The following is a 21,103-nucleotide window of genomic DNA, read 5'->3' on the forward strand; positions in this document are numbered from 1 at the left end:
TGAAAAGCTAACATGTATAGCCAATCATGCTCATAAATAGCAGTAAAGGAATCATACTAACTGAAATACTAAACGTGTATAGCTAATCATGCTCATAAATAGCAGTAAAGGAATCATACTAACTGAAATACTAAACATGTGTAGCCAATCATAGAACTATCATGTGTATCAATAAGAAACTGAATTGATACCTAAGCTAAACTAATTAATGCTAAACTGAGTCTAACTTGTATTCACATAACTAATTTGTGAAGTTTTGAAAACTATTTACATAATAGATTAAAATAATAATCATGCTGCTGATGGGCCCGACAACTGTACTTGCTGTGCGCGCATCCCTAACTAAACCCGGGATTGCAAGTTCCGAGTCTAGTAGGGTTTACTAGGTTATCTAAACCTAGGGACGACTGTGGGAGCCCAACCCAATGGATATCTAATCCAGTACAGTGCCACTGCTGAAAATAAAATACTGATTTCATAGCTAATTTTCTTACCTTGCTTTAACTAGGTTATCTGAACCTAGAACTAGGTTATCTGAACCTAGAGGCGACTGTGGGAGCCCACCCATTGGACCGTAGTCCCATATAAGCTGAAGCAAGACTAAATAAGTTATTTTAAATGCTTCTGCATTAACTGAGCTATTAAAATGCCTACTGTAGCATTATATTGAGCTAAGCATTTTATCAAGCACTTGGTGTGCACTAGAACACACCCTACGTACTGAAAATCTGTATACAAAGCTTAACATAAATCTGCATGCAAAGCCTAACAAAAATCTGCATATTAAGCCTATCAAAATCTGCATACTTTACTTATAAAAATCTGCATGCTATAAAGATAGAGCAAGAAAGCAACTTGGACTTTCTAAACATGCTGTAAAATAGAGCAAAAGAAAGCTAACTTAGACTTACTAAACATGCTGTAAAATAGAGCAATTGAAAGCTAACTTGGACTTACTAAACATGCTGTAAAATAGAGCAATTGAAAGCTAACTTGGACTTTCTAAACATGCTGTAAAATAGAGCAAAAGAAAGCTAACTTAGACTTACTAAACATGCTGTAAAATAGAGCAATTGAAAGCTAACTTGGACTTTCTAAACATGCTCTTCTTTGTGCTCACTTCTGCCCACAGAAACACATGGGCAGCAATAACCTAACCATCAATTCACGGTAGGAAACAAAAATGGCAGCGATCATCTAAACCAAAGAAAACCACTTATCTAAGGGTTTCATCTTTATTCATGTGAATAAAATCTACACCACAGCAATCATCCAATCAAGGAAAACTCACGGTAGACTCAACACAAGGAAACTTCAAACAAATCCGAAAGCAAAGAAAACAAATCGAAGCTCGGAACTACTCCTACTGCAGGTGAGAAGCAACTCACCTCGCTGTTCTTGGACTTACAACCGAGAAGAAGGAGGCTTCTAGGGCTTCGGATATATGCTTCCTCGACGATCTCTTGGTATCTTCTTGCTCTCCTCGACGAGAGGATCACAAAGGTATGAAGAACTCACAGAGAAGGGTGCTCGCCGGCCGCCGGAGACGCCCTAAAGCTCGCTGCGTTTTTCGCCCGAGAGAAAACGCCGTCGCCGAAAGAAAGGGGAGGAGAAGATTTTGTCACGGGGAAAACCTAAGTTCTCTTCTTATAACTTTAATATTCTGTTAACTAACTATTGCTTAAATACAACTTGATTCGGGTTTTATTAAGAAAAGTTCGGCTGGTCTGTTGGTGGGCTGCGTTCTGCTTAAGGCCTAGCGCATGGGTTCGAAACTTGGCTGCAACCATTTTTCCTTCCTATTTATTTCCTATTCATTAACTACTTCTTAAATAGAATATTTCTCCTTTTTAAATAAGAAACGATCGTTAGCACACTTGGTCAGCCCGGCTTTAACCAAATCCCAGGTCACGGCTTCGATTCCTCAGCCGCGCATTTTTATTTCCAATTTATTTTACTGTTCCTAACTACTACTTAAATATATATCGCTCCATATATAATTAACAAAACCGTGTAGCTCAGCTGGTTGGGCCGATTTCTTCTTGTGCCGAGGAGCTGGGTTCGAACCCCAGCTTCTACAAACTTATTTTTTTTTCTTTTCTTTTTATTTTATTTTTAAAACTTCTTCCTCTGGGTAAAAATACCAAACGAACTCCAAAAATTGTATAAAAATACTCTAAAAATTCCTAAAAATCTCTAGAATATTTTAAAAGTATTTCCAGATTTTTATAAGGACTTTTAGAACTTGAAATAGGGAAAATTGGGTCGTTACAATCTACCTGTCAAACATTTATCCTCCAAACCTATTTGAACTTTACTGCATAGCATTAGCATCCTCCAAACCATGTGATGAAATTATTGTTTAGAAAATAATTTTTGAAAAGGAGTATTTGAAAATGTTTTATAAAGAGAATTCTGAAAAACAAGTGTGAAGACAAATTTTGAAAAAGAAAAATTGAAGTATTTTTAAAACATAAGTTTAGAATTTTAGAGTTTAAAATTTTAAGTTTAAAGTAAGATGAATTTCAAAAATAATAACGATACAAGAAAACAGCTTTTGAAATATTTGAAGAAAATAGAAAATTTTTTATATAATTGAAAACATATTAGTGTAAAACCAAATATTTAAAATTGTGAAAATTCATAAATTATGAAAAATTAGTAAAAGGGATAAAATATGAAGTTTTGAAATTTCTTTGTCTTGAAATAAATGAAAAATGATATTTATGCTCCCCAAAAGTTGATATTTACCTAAAAGTCTAAGCATGGTTTTAAAAACTAAAAAAATATCCTTATTATGAAATGTCCAACCTTAATACTTAGTTGACTACCTCAAGATAGCAGCTGCTGACTCAGGTTGGTCAATTTGAGCTTTTTGGTTCAAACTAGTTTGTTACTAGTCAGATTACTTAATCAATATATTTTGTTTAAAACCTAGATTTATAACGATGCACTGAAATAAACATATGAAATCTTAGGCTAAGTCCTAAGAATCTCACACTGTTCTATGTTTCAAAATACACAAGCAAGGTACCCTACTATGCTTGTGAGATGCTGGCTGTTAAAACTATACGGTAAGTCCTAGGCTACTCTATAAAGATAAAATATTTTGAAAAATAATTTTGAAGACAAATTTTTGAAAGGAGAATTTTGAAGACAAGTTTTAAAAAACTAATAATAAATTTTGAAAGTAATTGTAAAATCTATTCTATAAAACACATGTAGAAAACAAGAAAATGCTGATTAAAAGTCATAACTATTAAGTACCAAATCAAAATACAACCATAGTCATAATTGTCCAACTAGTCTAATAGGAAATACAAAAAGTCAAGCATCAGATGAAGAAGATGGAGGATCTTGTGTATCTTGAAAGTAATCAAACATCATAGTCTATTGCGCCTTCAACGTATCTACTTGTTTAGTTATATCCTAACAGAACTCTATTAGTTGCCCCTGAAATATAGTCTGAAGTGAGTCAAAATGACCAATGATGTCATCATGAAACTGACTAAATGGATCACTAGACTGTGGAGGAGCTGTAGATGATGTCCCATGGGCTACATCAAAATATAGAGTTTGGGAAACTCTAAGGCCAATAGTAGAACAAAAGGCTCCTCAACAGCTATAGGAACATCCTCAAATATCGGCCTCTTCCTCGGCAGGCTGACATAACAAGGATGAGTACGCTTGTAAACCAGATCCTAAGAACTAGCCTTAATCCTAGCCAAGGACATTTGACGGAGGCCAACTAGGTTAAAATCAGACAGCTCTATCAATTCCCCACACTCGAACCCTACCCCTAAATGAAGCTATGAAAGCTGTAAGGATGTGACAATGAACAATATGTACCTTAAATGAAGTAGTATATCTAGAGTAGTAGATGATGGACTTAAAAACCCAATAACCAAAATCCAAATCTAGTTTATGCTTAAATGCATACATCAGAAAGAGATGGACTGGACGTAGGACTTCTTGATCTCTGGATGAGAGAGAATGGATGCAAGAGACAATTATTTTATAGAGTGTGTTGTTGTTTGGACTAAGTGAAATGGATGATAGCTTCCTTGGTCGAGGACCTTGGAAGAAGTCGACATGCATGATATCAAGAGTTAAATGAGAAAATAGATCAAGTTAAGTGTTAGGATAAGAAGGATATGAAAAACTCCGGTTAGGCTAAGGGCGCAAGCATAGGAAATGAGAAAATATGTCAAGGTCAAACAACATATCCCTCAATGCAACTCTAGTCTTAAAATGATGAGCATCAATTTCATATAAATTATGATAAAATTTAGTACGAATTATGAGATTGTAAGCATGTTTATAGAGAACTAGGCTGTCTAAAGAGTAATGTTGTGTGATATCCATTATCTTAGGACAGTAGGTCTAGTAGAAGGGTAGATCAAGCCATCAAGTTCCTACAACTAAGAAGGTTTTGTTGCTAAAAGATTGATGTAGGTCCTCTATGGAAAACCTAGGGTCCTGGCTGGGATTAGAGGAGCTAGCCTCTTTTTGTGTAATTTTACGAAGTTTTTCGCTACAATAAGAAAATAGAAAGTATAAATAAACTTAGCGTAAATGAAAAAGAAAGACATTGAAAGCATACCATGCCTTGATCGAGTTCCAAGGAAGGCTATGAGTAGTAGAATAAAACTGGAGAGATGAAGGTTGAGGAGGATATGGATGAGACAAGCATTCTGCCCGAGTCTCGTTTATATAGAGCTCATCGGTTAGCCGATAATAGCATTGGTCGATCAATCCCTTAGAAATGCTAAATTATCGACCAATAGGAAGAATGTGGCTGGTTTTCGGTCAACTAAAAAATAGTCTCATTCGACTAATAAATTGATGATTGGTCTATTTTTTGTGTATTTTCTGAGGATGAATTCAAGTAATCCGTCAACTAAACTAGCTTTTCAGTTGATTGAAATATTGATGATAGGTTGATTTATAAGGATAAACTTATGTTTTCGGTCGATTGAACAGGGTTTTTGGTCGATCGAAATATTGATGATAGGTTTATTTGTTTACAATGTATACGGTGGGTTTAGTCAACCGAATCGTGTGTTCGTTCGACTGAACCAGATATTTTTTGAGTTAAGGATTTGAATTGTTTTATATTAGTTTTAGAATTATTATTTTATTTAAGGTTACATTACTTTATTAGTTAAATAAAGTTAAGATTTCAGTTTGAAAATTATTAAAAATTAATTATGTGTATTAAGTTAAATTTTAAAGTTAATTATTATGTTAAACTTATATAGTAATTAATTTTAAAGTTAATTTAAGTTTAAGTTTTAAAATTTAGTTATGAATAATTTTGATTCTATTTGGAATTCATGATTATTAAGTTGATATTAAATTATTTTAAACTTATGCTGAGTTGAATTGATTAGTTAACTTTAATTGTTAATTTATATTAATTCAGGATTAATTGAAATTAACCAAGTTAAGTTAATTGCAAATTGTTTAAGTTTTAATTAATATAGGATTAACTTTTTAATTAATTTTAATTAAGTATAAATTTTGAGTTTTAATTTTAAATTAAATTTGATTTAAGTTTTAGTTAATTTTGAATTAAGTTTTAATTAATTTTGAATAAAGTTTTTAATTAATTTTGAATTAATTTTAAATTAAGTTGTTCAACGTATGTTAGATTCAAACTTAGCTTTGGGTTAATCAAGCAAGCTTCCTAAGAATAAGTTTTCAGTCAGTGACGAGGTATATGACCTTTTTGTATATCAACAGTAGACCACGTTTTGAATACTTTCTAAATTAATCCTGTCCAAAGAACTTAATGCTAGGTTTTGGTCTAATTAGCTGACGTTTGACTGGGGTAGCTTTAGCCAGATCCATTAGGTCTAGTGCAGCAGGCAGAATACACAAGATTCAGCCTAGACATGCATTCGATAAAGTTTCCTTACTGTACTATCATCCCAATCCATTATGATGCTATGTTATTAGGGTTTGGTAAACCTCTTTACCTAACCGTTCTAAACTAAGTAGAAAATAAATCTAAACCTAAACATACACATTTAGTTAATCAAGTAGGTTGAATAATCTTTCTATTTGATACTCCTCAGTTATAACTTAGATATTGTCTATCTAAGAAATGAATTTGACTTTTATGGATCAAATATTGGTTTGATTTAATTGGTTTGGTTAATCATGTTTTAGGAACTCATGCTTGGACTTGATTTCTAATATTTTGACTAATTAATGACATATAGTTTGTTGGTTTGATTTGGGTTATAGCCAAGTCCGAATTTATTATAGATGGCTCATTGCAATCCAAGTACCATATTTAGACACTTGGATCCCAATTCAAACTTTTCTAATATTTTCTTGAGTCCTCCACTTGACCTTTCAATTTGCAATTTCTTCCTCAAGTTTTGCAACTTTAGTTGGAATTCCAACTTGAATTTGGTTAGTCGAGTCACTTAAGTTAACTTGCTCCTTAAGGTGGTCAATTTTTGTAAGTAGTAAGTTATTATGTTCCTCAGACTTTGTTAATCTTTTAAACAAACATTTAACTACTTTAAGTAAATTTGTCTTGGAATAAAAAGTTATCATATTGGGACATTCAGAATCGGATACAGATCCGTGGCTTCTCTCCGACTCGATAACAATCTTGGACTTGTACTCTTCCTCAATCTCAAAATCTTCATTTCTTGCCATGAAGACAAGATGGCTCGAGTGCTTCGATTCTTTCACGTCGATCTCCTCAGATGATGACTCATCCCACATTTCTTAGAGAGTTTTCTTCATTCTTGTCAACTTAGGCTTTTCCTCCTTCCAGTTTGGATATTCATGTTTGAAATGTCCTTTCTTGTTGCATCCGTAACAAATTATTTATGATTTGTTTTGAGTCTGGTTGACCAATACCTTCGTGGTGCTCCTCTTGAACTTCTTCCTTGTCGACAGTCTTCAGGTCATGTTGACCAGTTCTTCTTCATTTATTGAGTCTGTGTCTGACTCACTTTCTGATCATTCTTTGTTCTTATTTTGGTCTCCTTGCTTGGTCCTACATATAGTACAATTCCTTTCTCAACTTGACTCAAGTTAGAATGTTCATATAATTCTAATTTACAAAATAATTTGTCTAACTTAAGAATTGAAAGATCCATTGAAACTTTGTAAGTATCTATTATTGATGCCCACAAAGCGTTCCGTAGGAAGGCGTTTAGTGCATACCTTATTATATTGCGGTTCTCTAGGTGGTGTCCAATCAGATGGAAGCCGTTGAGGATATCTCTGAGTCACGGGTGTAGTTGGGTGCCCGTTTCACTACAACAAAAATGTTAAACGATAACACCATAAAGAAAACGATTTTAGAAGAAACTGTTGTAAATTTGGTAAAAGACAATGGTTTTATCTAAAACCATTGTCTTTGAGCTCCCAAAAAATACAAAAGACAACAGTTTTATGAAAACCGTTGTTGTTGAGCAACTTTTTTTAAAATCAACAACGCATTTTACAACGGTTATCTAAAACCGTTGTCTTTAAGCGCTTTTCTAGGGGCTACAACAACAGTTTATTAAAACCATTGTCTTTGACTTTATTTTTTGGCTATTTTTCCCTCTCTCCGAAAAACTTTTGGCGCCGTGTTTTCCCCCTTAGCCTTCCTGAACCCTTATCCATTTTTATTTCCCTCTCCCCATATGATCACTTCATGCTTCTGCTGCTGAAACCCTAAGCATCTTCATTCAACCCCTCTATGGCGAACCCCTCTCTACAAATTGTTAAGTGGAGAGGAGTTGGAGGAAGGTGATGAATTCGTTCACTAAAACACGTGCCAGTGACGGGAACTCACCTGACCTTGTTTGCTAGCTTGACTACGTCTAGGGCATAGTCGACGCTCTTGGTGGAAGCGTCATCAGGTTCATGTCCCCCTTCGCCTCTTTCCTCTGCTTACTCGTTAGGGTTTCATCTTACTTGCTTCCTCATGAGGATGTTGTGGTCGAGATCTCCGAACATGAACTCGTCATCATTGTGGAGGAGTTTGGTTGCCTTCTGGCCAGGGTGTACTTGAAGCGTAAGGTACCCTAATCGATGAAAAACAAATTAAAATTTGCATCTTTTGGCATAAACTTTGATGTTTACTGGGATTAAAATGGTGGCTTTGTTTCTCGGCAGTTGTTTCTTGCATACTAGTATGAAACAGAAGGATGACAAAGGTTCAACGTGTTCTTGGGGCTCTTCGTCAATTGCCTCAACATCTTTTCCACTCTTGGACATTCCCCTGCCATCGAAATCAGTTACCCTGGTCTAGACATGCAACTACTTTTGAAGTAAGATTCTTCTTTCTTTTGATTGTGTATTTGTAAAGCTAAATCCACTGCTGCAGAAGTTAGATTGTGAAGGTATGTGTAAATTCATCAAGCAGTTTGTGTTATGTCTCTATGAATTCATTGTTTGTTGAATTCTATTGGGTACTCTTGTGATCTCTACATTACTGTGCTCAAAAACCAGTTGTTCTTTCTTTAGGTGCACTGTAGTTGGATTCCTCCTTGTTCTTTGCAGGTTGAAGTGTAGTTGTCTGATAAGTTATATTCATTGAATAAGCAAGTGAGAAAGAGGAGTTCAATGAAATCCTACATAGCATAATAAAGTTGTTGTGTACACTTATTGCTCCATCCGCCATTAAGGTATAATAACATGGGTTCAAGAGACAAATCTTAGCTTCCTTTTTTTTTATGAAAAAATGTTAACTTCCTTAATTGTTATCATCCTGTTATTTGTTCCTATGACCTTTATTTTCTCTCAAGTGCTGTCTAGTCACCTACGCATGTTATATCGTTTGCATGGTTTTTAATGTTATTCATGTCTTTGATAAGTGATAATAGCTATTTTATATGTGCTAATCAGTTCCAGAAAGAGTGAGTACCTTATTGAATTAGCAAAGCCTCACATGCAGAAGTCAATAGTTGTAGATAGTGTGACAGGTTGGAGTAAAGATAGCAGGTTTATATTTCATTTCCCTGTCTCTTTTATCACCTGGCTGCTAGTTAATCATCTTAAAGTGTAACAATGTCTTCCAGGGTGCGGACAAGTGCTGACATGTTTCTTAGAAGAGGACAAGACAAAATCATCCGAACAATTGAGAAGAGAATAGCAAACTTTTCCTTCATACCGATGGGTGTGTATTTAGTATGTTATATGAACTGAAGAATCATGCCTATTGGTTTATAGTATTTCAGGATGTGTTAGATTCTAGTTTATACAAAATTATTTTTCTATGTTGCTATCTATAAACACTGACATATATCAGACCATTGCTCCTCTTAATTTCTCCATATTATGTGAATTATAACTAGACTTCAAAAATAACTAGTTATCTTGACTATTTATTACAATTTGGTATCTTCGTTCACCTTGACTCTGCTTTCATCTGTGTATTTACTGGTTATATAGTATATCTGAATTCACACTTTTTCCTGAACATACTCACAACTTTACTCTCTTAGCTTGATTTTATTTTTTTTAAATCTATTTCATCCAACTTTACTCACAATTATCTGAATTGTTCAGGCTAAATGAGCTATTTGATCCAGCCTCATAGAAAGTATTTGTTGTACAACTTTTTGTCAATCTTAAAAATGTGGATTCTTTCTAAAAGGGTGCTCATTTGAAGATATCAAAGTAATCATTATTAGTATATGAATTCGATATGATGTTTGCTTTAATGTCTGCCGAGTAAATTCATTCATAAAGAATTTAGGTTTCTAATGTATGAATTCTATTTGGTAGGAAAGGAAAATGATGCATTTGGCATTTACATAACATTCTATTGATAATAAATGGGAAAAAAATCAACATGATTTTCTTTTCATTCTGTGGTTATCAAACATTGTTATTTCTAATTGAGACTATTGAATATATAAGGATACTTAATACTATTTATGAGGTTAAGTCCTTCTTGATTGACAAGGAGAAGGATGAATGAGGTTGATCATTAGTTCCTTTTTAAGAATTCATCTTCTGTTGCTCATTGCATAGCATGTTAATCTCTCATGTTCTCATTTCTGAGGTTGATCATTAGGACTTTTTAATTAACATTTTTTTCTACTTTTTGCACAATTTTGTAGGAAATCTTGGTCTTTGTGGCTATTGGCTAAGCTCGCCTTGCCACTTCCATCTGCCACAAAGAGGTATAACTCTTTGTTCTAGATATAAATACTATTTGTCTTGTTATTCCACATGCTTTGAGGAGGCACGGTGATGGAACCATGCTGAGCAAAAAGTAGCTAGCTAATTAATTAATGTTTCGTCAATGGCAAACCACACATTCATGATTCTAATTCTCTATCTGTAATACATTATTTTGTTCTCAAGCATCCATGACCACATCATCAAATTATGTCTATGCATGTTTACTAAATGCATCTTTCTTTCTATTATTAACAGGTATCATTCTCCACATTAAGCTAAAATTTAGATACTACCCCACTGTATTCATACACTTGCACTAACATGATCTCATCTACCAATTCTCTTTAAATGCTCTCCGATGTCGATCTCTCCATTCACTCATTTTAGCACCAACAAAGAGCTAGCTTCATATACATCAACAATCACCCTATTCTTCAGGTAAGATATATAGTTAGACTTCTATTTTTTTTAACTTTTCTTGTATACGTGTGCTATCGATGCTGTTTTCTTACATGTAGAACTACAATGAACAGAAAGAAAGGTAGCAGTATTCAGATCAACATTTGCTTACCGCCAAACGCAACACCACAATCAGAAAGCATGAAGAAGTCTACGAAGGATCATAATGGCAAAGCCATGATACCAATGAGGAAATTGATGATGGAAGTGTGGGAGTTTGCCAAAGAGGACACAGACAGGGTGACCTTTTCCCTCAAGGTTGGCTTGGCTTGCCTCCTCATCTCCCTTCTCATTCTCATCCAAGCACTTTATCAAGTCTTCAGCACCAACTTCATATTGGAAAAGGTTGGTATGAAAAAATAAGCAAGTGAGAAAGAGGAGCCCAATGAAATCCTACAAGTTGAAGATTGTGATGGGACTTGAGTTGATAATAATTAAGTGCAATCCTATATGGCATGAACCACTATTAAAAGTTTCTAGTCTTTTCGCTATTATTCATTAGTTGTAAATAGAGTTTATTTGTTTATTTGTATTGGGATAAATTTTATTTGAACATGAGATATGTTTCTTCTTTTGTGATTGTAATTCATGTATAACTAACATTTTGAATGATATTGATGTGGGGAATATTCTTTCTTGATTATGATTCTTTATTATATATTTAAATTAAAATCTAATATATTGGTATTAAAAGATAATAATTTAAAAGATAACGGTTTAAAATCATTATTGTTGTCTATCACCCTCAAAGAAAACGGTTAAAAACCGTTGTCATAGCCCCAAAAACGATTGTAACTGGCAGAAAAATGCTCTAAATAACAATGATTTTAAACCGTTGTCTTTTAATTCAAAGACAATGGTTTAAAATCATTGCAAAACTGTTGTCTTTTCATTCAAAGACAATGGTTTAAAACCGTTGTCGTAGCCCCCCCACTTTTAATAACACTGGCAATTATAACGGTTTTAAAGGGCCTACAACAGCAGTTTTTAACCATTGTCTTTTAATATTTTTGTTGTAGTGTTTCTCTGGGAAGTATTTTAATATTAAATAAATTATTTAATAAAAGATCTCTTTTATTTAACTTTGATTCATCGGTTCCCTCATGTAGTTTTACCAGGTGATCCCAAAGTTCCTTTGCATTCTTGTAGAGCCTGACTTGATTCAGTTCTTCCATAGTCAGCCCGCACTGGATGGTGTTAATCACCTTGTATTTCAATTGTGCCTTCTTGATCATTGGAGAAGTCCGGTCTTCTAGTTCTATGTTTTTTCCGTCTTCTATTGGAGGTGTGTATCATTTTAGTTGTGAACCAGAGCTTGATGTCGGACTTGAGGTAGCACTCCATCCTATTTTTCCAGTAGTTGAAGTTTTCCCCATTGAACAGTAGGGGGCAAACAGTGCTATAGCCTCTTGGTAGGAGTTTGACATTCTTACAATCAAAGAATTAATAGATGAAAATTTTCAAGACTCTCATCTTGGGATTAGTAGTGCGAGTTAAAAAAAAAGTATATCTAAATAAAATATATTTAAAGATAAAAAAAGTTTTTTAAAATTGCTCGAAAAATTGTTAAGTAAATTCAGAGTGACCCGCTCTAATACCAATTGATGTATCGAAATGAAGCGATAGAGGGGGGGAGTGAATATCACCCATCAAAAATTTTCTTTTCATATCAATTTGTAAAGCAAATATCAAATTAAGCAGCAGAAAATAAGATAGCAAAAGAAAGATAGGTGACTCAGGTGGTTACTTGGTTCAGAGCCTATGTCGACTCTAACTCCAAGACCCACGATTCTTGATCGTACTGTTGGGTAATTCACTATAATTCTTCTTCCTGAAATCTTTGGAAAGAAACAATTCATATAATGCAAGAATGATAGTAACATACTACTATATTCTTGTAAAAATGCAAGCTACAAATAAAATATACTGACAAAGTGTAAAATACTGAAAAATAGGCGAATATTAATAAGGAAATTTTCCGGAATTTTTGGAAATTTTTCGGGAATTTTTCGGAACTCGTATGGACGAGTTAACGGGGATAAAATTTGGGTTCCCGAAAAGGCCTGTTTAGGCTACCCATTTAAATAAGGAAAAGTTGAATTTCTTAATTCCTTTTCTTTATTTATTTTGCCTTTTCTTTTATTTTTCCGCCATTCCCTCTTTCTCGCCGAACCCAAGCGCCCGAATCCTCTTCTCCCCGATGCCGCCCGCGCCCTCTCCTTGCCCTAACCACCGGCGGCGGTTACTCTTCCTCGAGCATACAACTCCTCCGCCGAGCCCTCCTCTTCCTTTTCTCCTCTTCTGTGAAGCCGAGTTCCCTGTGCCTAGCGTCACCGCCGACGCCGCCTCCTCTGGTCCGGCGAGAAACCGCCGGTCTTCCTTCTGTCGACGCCGTCGTCTTCGACCCTAGCCCCGATCTTCTTCTCCTCTGCCGTAGCCCCTTGCTGTGGGGTTCCTAGCACCGTCCACTGTTGCCCTAGTCACAGCCGACGCCACCTGGAGAAGTGCCGACAGTTTTCCTTCCTCTGCTGCCGATCCTCTGCCGCCGGCGACGAGAGCAGCACCGCCGCCTCACGAGACATCGCCGCCATTCTCCCTTCTTTCCTCTGTGCCAGCCACTGAGCGCCGACGTCTCTGGACCTAGCACCGTCGACGAGTTTGCTTCGCCGATACTGTGCCCTAGCACTGTCGCCGGCCACAGGTTCGATTCATCACAGATTTTAGGCTCTGTACCCTAACTTTGATTGGAATTAGGTTGTGGTTCTGTTCTCAGATTTTGTTGTGGAGGAATTGATAAGTGTTTGGATTTTGTTTATATGGCAGAATAGGGTTTTTAATCTGCTGCGGCTAAATTGGTTTTCTGATCAGTTGAGCGTCAACAGGAGCTTGGGATTTAGGTATGAAATGTTGGGCTTCAATTTGATTCATCTTGCAATCTGGTGATGTTGATGCAGTGTATTAGCATAACATGTGTTGTTTGGGCTGTAACTTTGTGATCCCCAGCAGCGGCTCTGATCTTGTTTCAGCAGCCAACATCTTTGATTTTTGGATCAACAGTGATACATACGAATTGAGGTAAGGAGTAGGGATTTGATGCATGCTGTAGAGGATTTTTAGATTTGGTAAATACATTGAAATAGGTTGGAATTGGATTATTATGATGATGAATATGAAATAGGTTTATGGGTCGATATTGGAATTAAGGATGAACTTATTATTTAATTGGATTAGCATTTAATTTGGCTAATTTTGTGGTATGATAGAATTAGCTAAACTAGACCTTATGTTTAATATACAGGATTTTGACGCGAGACGAGTATCTCAGAGTCAGATTGGACCTTTCTATTTTCGGAGGCGGGTACTTTTGACTTTTTATCTTTGATATGCTTAGTAATGAAATTAACATGTTGCATTAATTATGTCCTTTATTTGTTTCGGTTAGTCACTACCCAATATCTGATACAGGATTGATTGATTGCTTGATTTGCATCCCATGTATACTTTATTTGTTTATACATGCTTATAGGGGGTAGTGATATATCATGCTTTACCATGTTCAGGACCTAGGTTTTATACCTTCTGTGTACCTTTGGATTGTTTTGATTCGTGGACCTATGATGCATTTTTATATACATGTGGATTAGGTTAGGATATTTTGTGGTTAGTGCCATGCACCATTTGCATGATTGCATGCTGTGCGATAGTCCGCTCCATTATTGTTGAGCACATCGCCAGTTACATGGATCTGCACACACCACCACTCATGGGTTAGTGGTCGATTCAGGCTGAGTGTGTTGCAGCAGGGACTCTGTTAGGCACCGTTGGTCCGCTCATGGGTAGTGTGACACAACGTGTTATCCGGCAGGGATTCCTCCCCGTCTTTGAGTACCGGGAGATGAGAGCATTGCGCTCCCCCATTTATTATTTGGGGTAGGAGGATAGGTGTACTCCGACAGCATCCCGTCCACTCGGTCACTCATCAGGAGTAGTGACGACAGAGTGCACGGTTGTCACAGCCCTACCCACTCGGCCTCACTATTGTGTGTGAGATGATCGATTGGCGTCAGGGGTGACTAGGACGCATCATTGGCATCATATGCATGATGCATTTATTGCTTGTGTTTGTGCTTGCTGCATTTATATGCTGCATATTGTTTGGATACCTATGTTTGACATGCATACAGGATTCCTATACCACTCGGACTGTTTGTCCTTATACTCAGGTCCTGGTTAGTACATTTCCTCTCCTGTTTACTTCAGATGCATATTTTTATCTTTCTTATATCAGGAGACTGTACACATGATTAGTGTTAGGTGTTATTTCTTTATTTTGCATATCAATTGTACCTGCTGAGTGTTGGACTCACCCCGCCTCCATTGTTGATATTTTCAGGTTGATGCTGTCAGGAGAGAGTTCCAGTTGCTGGTCCCTGCAGACCTCGAGGATATGATTGGTTTTCTTTTGGTTTCTTTTCTGTTCTAGATTATTTTGAACTTGTTATGTTTTGGATTATTTTACTTATGGACATTGTATGGATTTTATTATGTCGATGGATTTGGATTTGGATTTATTCTACTACATGCCTGCCTGGACGGCAGAAGAGATGAGTTCGTCGGATTTGAGCTTTACGAGTGTAGTTGAGTAGGGTGGATTTCGAGTCAGAATACTATAGTTGTGATTACTATTATTAACTGCGTGGTTGCGACAGCCAGAGGCTGAATATCTATATAAACTGCGTCGTGATTGTTTTTATTTATTGTTATTATTCCAGCCGCTTGTGGCTGAGGTATATGAGGATGTAGAAAAGTTTCAGATTGTCCACCGTACAGGGGAGATGCTGCCGAAATTTTCTCGGACAGGGACTCCTCTGGGGCGTGACAATTTAGTGGTATCAGAACATAGTTATACGATCTTTTGTTTTCGTATTTTGGATGTTTGGGATAACCTGATATCAATTTATTTACTTAGTATCAGAGCGCCAAGTTTAGCGATACTTGTTGGATTTTTATATTATGGATTTTCGAGATTAATTTGATACCAATTTATTGGTATCAGAGCGGGTTATGATACCTGCTTTTGGTGTTCTGGAGATTTATCGGATACCTGTTGTTGGTATTCTGGGTATTTGGTTAGCCAGGTTTGCCAGGAAAACTGGGCATTTTCGGATTTTCGATATGGTTATGTTTCGGATTTCCGTTTCGGATTTATTTGGATTTCCGACGATATTCTCGTTCAGAATTTGAGGTCAAAAGTTGGGGACTGGACAGCGATGGAACATCTCCAGACAACAAATAGGTATGATGTTTGTTTTATGATTTTTATACTTGTAGTAATATCTGTAATTTAATTTAACTGATATGAGACGATCTACTCGAATTGCTGCGAGACGTGGTGCTGGACGACCACGTGCGAGGACCACGGGATCTCTGGATATGCCAGAGATGCCCACTGTTAGTGAGCCTGTCAGTCAGGGATAGACTCAGCATGCTGCGGGCACGTTGGGCTCTCATACCCCGACGGCTCCTATAAAGGTACCCACCTCGGTTGTGCCGAGCGTACCTATTCCTGCAGTAGTTCCGGTACCATCAGGGGTACCATTGACGTACCCGACATATGCTCCAGCGCAGCCTACAGCGTATTCGGTACCACCGCCACTTGGATCTATTGTGTATCCGGCACCAGCAGCCCCTGTGCCCCCAGTACATATGGTGTACCCAGCAGCACCTGCATTAGGGATACCGGCTTCTCCGCATCCGGTACCATTACCTACCGTACCTCCAGCTGTGGCCACTTTTATTCCCCTGGCAGTACCACCGACGGCTTTTGCTCCAGTTTACCCAGCAGCACCGGGAGTACCTCCTCCGGTTTATGCACCAGTACCACCTGTAGCACCAGCTCCAGTGTTTCCGCCAGCTCCTGCAGCCGTCCCGACACAGCTCACTGATATTGTCATTGCACGGGCTAGGATTCCAGCATTAGCTGAGTCGATGAAGACTCGTTTCACTCTTTTCCGCGAAGATCTCGATCCGAGTATGGCTCTGTCATGGATAGAGACTATGGAGCAGATTTTCTTCTATATGCCTTGCTCCGAGTGGGAGAAAGCAGAGCTGGCTGCCTACCATTTACGGGATGAAGCTAATGCCTGGTGGATTACTCAGCGTTCTATTATTGGTGAGTGTAACGTCACGTGGACTAGGTTCAGAGAGGCTTTTGAGAGCCGCTTCTTTCCACTGTCTTATCAGATGGCTCGCCGACAGGATTTTATGAGTCTGAGGCAGAATAACCGCTCAGTGACCGAGTATAATACTGAATTCCTCCGTTTGGCTCAGTTTTGTCCAGAGCTAGTTGCGGAGGACAGAACTCGCATGATGCAGTTTATTCAGGGACTGGATGGTTATCTGCATGTACGGCTTGTCGGTTTAGGGATCACATCTTACTCTGATGCACTGGCTCGAGCTTTGATAATAGAGTTAGCTCAGCAGACAGAATATCCGGACAGGAAAAGGAAGTATACGGGTCAGACATCAGGGTAGATCTAGCAGTCACAGGCGACAGGACAACATCAGAGTAGTCGCAGACGGTCAGGTCAGAGTACTTCTGGGGCGTCTCGTAGGCCTCAGAAGTCAGGGCGGTCTTCTTCAGGACGTTCCCGGTTTTCTCAACAGAACCGGCAACCACCTTCCGGTGATACTCATTGTTTCAGATGTGGATCCAGAGATCACCTCACCTCAGCTTGCTCTCTGGGACAGCCAGTTTGCTTTTATTGCAAACTGCCTGGGCACCAGAGCCGAGATTGTCAGCTGAAGGCTCAGCACACGGCTTCCGGAGGGTCAGGTCAGAGGGGATAGTCTAGTCAGTCAGGGGCATATCGAGGAGGGCAGAAAGCCCATTCCTCACAGCGTCAGCAGGGAGCAGCTCCCTCAGCAGCAGCATTTGGCATGCTTGGACAGGAGTACTCCAGTGCTTCCATTGCACCCCAGAGTTCTGTTCCAGGACCTTATTATCCGACTCATGGGCAGTATCAGACTCAGTCCCAGCCAGCTGCATAGTATCAGTCACCATCCTCTCAGTCTTATCTGGCACATAGTCCAGCAGCACCTCAGTGGCAGGCTTCTGGCCAGCCGCAGCAGCCACTGGCAATGTTACCTCCTCCTCCTCCGCCAGAGACTGGACGAGTTCATGCGATTACCAGGGAGGATGCACAACGGGCCGACGGATCCGTTTTCCGCGGTACGATTTCCATTTATGCATTTTCCGCTGATATATTGATTGATACTGGTAGCTCGCACTCTTTTATATCACGTACCTTTATGCGGGAGATTAGTAGATTACCTACTGTTAGATTGCAGCGATTGACTGTCTCCCTACCGTCCGGTGATACATTAGACGTCACCCAGGAGATCAGAGGTTGCCCGTTAGACTTTGGCAACATGACACTTACGGTAGATCTTCTAGTATTGGAGATGATCGAGTTTGATATCATTCTTGGCATGGATTGGCTATCAGTATATCATGCTACCGTTGATTGCCAGACGAGGGTGGTCACCTTCCAGCCTCCGAACCAACCCTCGTGGAGTTTCACTGGCATTAGAGACGACGGCATCTCGATTATTTCAGCGATTCGGTACTGTCTCCACGGTGTCATGGTTTCTGTTATCTTTGATCGATCTGAGGGCGTAGCTCTCGGCGTTTACGTAGTCAGGAGTACCCGGATGTATTTCGGAGGAGCTGGTTTGCCTCCCGAAGGCCGGTGGAGTTCGCTATAGAGCTAATTCGGAACCGCCGACATCAGCTCGTATCGTATGTCACGAAAGAGTTGAGCAGTGAAGGTTCAACTCCGGAGCTTTTGGATAGGGTTTATCGCCCTAGTGTTTCACCATGGGGTTCTCCGGTATTATTTGTCAAGAAAAAGGACGGCACCATGAGGTTATGTATTGACTACAGACAGCTGAATGCAGTGACCGTCAGAAATAAATATCCTTTACCACGGATCGAGGATTTGTTTGATCAGCTCAGAGGTACATCAGTGTATTCTAAGATTGATCTGCGATCCGGATATCATCAGTTGAGGGTCAGAGACTCAGATATCCAGAAGACAGCTTTCCGTACCAGATACGGTCATTATGAGTTTTTGGTAATGCCATTTGGGCTTACCAATGCTCCAGCGGTGTTTATGGACTTGATGAACCGCATTTTTCTTGAGTATCTGGATCAGTTTGTTATCGTTTTCATTGATGACATATTGGTCTATTCGCACTCCGAGGAGGAGCATGCACAGCATCTTCGTATAGTCTTGGAGATTCTTAGACGACATCAGCTGTACGCGAAGTTCATTCTGGTTATCCTCAGTTGGTTTTCTTGGACACGTGGTTTCTAGCAGAGGTATTTCAGTTGATCCTCAGAAGATCGAGGCTGTCACTAGTTGGGAGCAGCCGAAATCAGTTCAGGAGATCCGCAGTTTTCTGGGATTGGCTGGATATTACCGACGTTTTGTCGAGGGTTTTTCGCGTATTGCTATGCCGCTGACACGTCTTACCAGGAAAGGCGTGAAGTTCATATGATCCGAGGATTGCGAGACCAGCTTCCAGGAGCTGAAGCGGAGATTAGTGTCGGCTCCAGTTTTGGTTTTACCTTCTGGAGAGGATGGATTTGTACTCTACACCGACGCGTCTCTACAGGGTTTGGGCGCTGTTCTGATGCAGCATGGTAGAGTAGTCTCTTATGCTTCTCGTCAGTTGAAGGAGCATGAGAAGAACTACCCAGTTCATGACATGGAGTTAGCCGCCATCATTTATGCATTGAAGATTTGGCGCCATCATTTATACGGTATTACATTTGAGATTCTCACTGATCATAAGAGTCTCAAATATATTTTCACTCAGAAGGAGCTTAATCTCTGACAGAGGAGATGGATGGAGTTCTTGAAGGACTATGATTGTACCATTAGCTACCACCCGGGGAAAGCTAATGTGGTTGCCGATGCACTCAGCAGGAAGTCCAGAGGGACTTTGGCTTGCCACCGGACTTCAGTCACGGACTTGATTCAGAGTTTCTCTGAGTTAGATCTTGAGGAGCAGGGATCTACAGAGCAGGGTATTTTGGTTACCATGGTTGCTCAGTCGTCGATCAGGATGAAGATCCGAGAGGCTCAGGCTGGTGATCAGCATTGTCAGTTCATTGGCAGTTAGATAGCTTCCGGAGAGCAGACCAAGTTTACACAAGATGAGGAGGGTGTTATATACTTCCGAGGCAGATTATGCGTACCTCAGTCTCATCCGGTTTTACAGGAGCTACTTCAGGAGGCGCACCGTTCTCGATTTACGATCCATCCAGGCGGGACCCGCATGTATCGAGACTTGAGGCGTTCCTACTGGTGGAACGGTATGAAGAAAGACATCACGGATTTCGTAGCTAGATATCTTGTCTGTCAGCAGGTGAAGGCTGAACACCAGAGACCTGCAGGATTACTTCGTGGTGGGTTTGCCGAGGACACGACGAGGCCATGACGCGATTTGGGTAATCGTAGATCGATTAACCAAATCCGCACACTTCTTAGCGATCCGGAGGACTGATCCCCTGGATCGATTGGCAGATCTGTATTGTCGGGAGATTATCATATTACATGGTGTTCCGTTGAGTATCATTTCGGATAGAGATCCACGGTTCACGTCTCGATTCTGGCAGAGTCTGCAGCAGGCCTTGGGCACACAGCTCCGTTTGAGTACAGCTTTCCATCCACAGACAGATGGATAGTCAGAGCGGACCATTCAGACTTTAGAGGACCTGCTGAGGTCGTGTGTTATGGATTTTGGAGGCAGTTGGGAGGACCATCTGCCGTTAGTAGAGTTTGCTTACAACAACAGCTTCCATTCGGCTATTCAGATGGCACCGTTTGAGGCGTTGTATGGTAGACCTTGTCGGACACCCGTCCTTTGGGATGAGGTTGGAGAGGCCCAATTGTTGGGACCTCATAGAGTTCAGCAGGATGCAGAGTTGGTCCGTACTATCAGACGGAGGATGTCAGAGGGGCAGGACCGTTAGAAGAGTTATGCTGATCGGAGACGCAGACCACTAGAGTTCTCTATTGGCGACCATGTATTTCTGCGAGTTTCACCCACGAAAGGGGTGAAGAGATTTGGCCTCAGAGGTAAGCTAGCTCCACGGTATATTGGTCCTTTCGAGATATTGGAGAGGATCGGAGCAGTAGCTTACCGACTAGCACTACCACCGTCCCTGTCAGGCGCGCACGATGTATTCCACGTATCTATGCTGAGGAGATACGTGCCTGACCTGACGCATGTGCTGGCAGATATTCCAGTTCCAGTTCAGCCTGACATTACTTATGAGGAGGTTCCGGTACGGATTCTCGACCGGAAAGAGCGTCAGTTGCGGAACAACACTATCTGGCTGGTTAAAGTCGGATGGCAGCATCATTCGGACGAGGAGGCTACTTGGGAGCTTGAGGATACGATCCGAGCTCGATATCCCCATCTT

At 39.4% G+C, this 21,103-nt stretch overlaps 1 pseudogene; it reads left to right on the top strand.

The window, feature by feature from the left end:
- Positions 1-7,881: 7,881 nt before the first annotated feature.
- LOC122011090 lies at positions 7,882-20,650 on the top strand (annotated as a pseudogene).
- The last annotated feature ends 453 nt before the right edge of the window (positions 20,651-21,103 follow it).

Source organism: Zingiber officinale, chromosome 8A, assembly GCF_018446385.1.
Source record: "Zingiber officinale cultivar Zhangliang chromosome 8A, Zo_v1.1, whole genome shotgun sequence".
NCBI classification, from domain to species: Eukaryota; Viridiplantae; Streptophyta; class Magnoliopsida; order Zingiberales; family Zingiberaceae; genus Zingiber; species Zingiber officinale.